A 1869-nucleotide genomic window follows, 5' to 3' on the forward strand; every position below is an offset into this window, starting at 1 on the left:
GGAAGAGCAGTCGGGTGCTCTTACCCACTGAGCTATCTCACCAGCCCTAGAATAGACTTTTACTGATGTACTGGGGACATGGGAAAGATAGGAACCATGATTATATAAATGCGGTCTCAAAAAAAACTACACAAGACAAAATACACTTCCATGTGTTTCCATTGCTGACCTGAGATGCTGCTACTCTGCTAGACACATATGCCAGTTCCAGTCTCTGGCACAGTGAGGAAATGTACTGCACTGTGGGACCATGCGGATTTCATTCTATTTCTTTGAACCTGACTGCCTCTTGCTGGCTTCTCTTCCCCTGTCGTTCACTGCAACCCTTCTCCAGCAATCGTTTTTAAACTCTGTTTTGTGTGTCGGGGAGCAGGAGCTATATATGAGATACTATTTGATTTATTTGCTTTTAGTGAGTGGAAGGCATGGCATGTGTGTCACAGTTACCATAGACAGGTCAGGGGACAAACTGAGTGGTGTCTCTCCTGTATTGTCTGTAATTCTAGGTCCAGAGGGTCCAACACAATTTTCTGGCCTCCAAAGTCTCTGTCTCTGTCTCTGTCTCTCTCTCTGTCTCTCTCTCTCTCACACACACACACACACTAGGCTTCAGAAAAGCAATATCAAATATCCATATTTTAGAGCCCAACTCTAACATTCAGGAACTATGCAGTAGGTTGGTTTGGTATAGAAGACTATGTGATCTTGAGATTATGTGAAAAATAACTTGGTTGAACCAGCTGCCTACATACCAAGTTCTAAGCCAGCCAGAGCTACAGAATTTGACCCCGCATTAAACAATTAAAAAATATAAAAGTGAATGGGTCACATAGAGTACCATTGAAGAAGGCAAATGGGCTGATTAGAAAATGAACAGCTAGATTTGCTGGTGTGTGATTCTAGGACCTTGTGTGCTGGTCTATATATTGAGTTACAGGTTACACAGTGAGACTCTGTACTTTGCTTGTTTGTTTTAAGTTACTATAAAGATAGGACTCCCCCATCCCTTCCTTGTACTCCAGATACTGAAGTAAACTGACCAGATTAATCAGGCCAGTGATGTATATTTGCAGGACATTGATGATGAGTTAGACTCATGAACCAAAGAAGCTTATCAAAGCAGAACATAATCCAAACAGTATAGGTAAATCTAAGCATACCTTGTGTGACAGTTTCCTCCTAGGTTGAGACATGCCATGTGGTAAGGAAGCCCCTTGAGCAGGAAAGTAAACAACTCAAAATAGCTTCAGGAAGTCCCTGAAGTTGACCAGATTCTCTTGACCTGGTCTTGACCACAGCTGGAATACGTAATAAAGCTGTTTAGAGGCACGCTCAGAAAAGCCAAGCTGCAAAGAAGACTCAGATTAGACCAGTTCTCCAGAAGAAGCAGGAACTAGCTGAGCTGCTTGGAAGAGGTGTAGACCAACTGAGTCACTTAGGAAGGACACTTTCCAACTTGTTGATCTGCTTGCCAGTTGTGTAGAGCCATGGTTCACACAAGATTCCCAGCGTGTGTGAGCCAGGGTGAAGTAGGCTTTGATGATGCAGCTGTCTTTGAGTCATTACTGCTCCTGTAAGTAACCCTAATAGAACTCAGGCTTCATAGATGATATCCATCCTTTGGCCTGTTGTGGACTCCCCATCTAGGGTGATTAGATGTGTGTATTGCATCTCCCAAGGAAAAGTATTTGTCACACAAGAACATATCAGTTCCTTACTTAGATGATCAGTTCAGATGTGGTGATTTAGCAGAGTACAAGAGTGTCTTGTCAGCCGGGCGTGGTGGCACACGCCTTTAATCCCAGCACTCGGGAGGCAGAGGCAGGCGGATTTCTGAGTTCGAGGCCAGCCTGGTCTACAAAGTGAGTG

This window comes from Mus caroli, chromosome 4 (assembly GCF_900094665.2).
Source record: "Mus caroli chromosome 4, CAROLI_EIJ_v1.1, whole genome shotgun sequence".
NCBI lineage: Eukaryota > Metazoa > Chordata > Mammalia > Rodentia > Muridae > Mus > Mus caroli.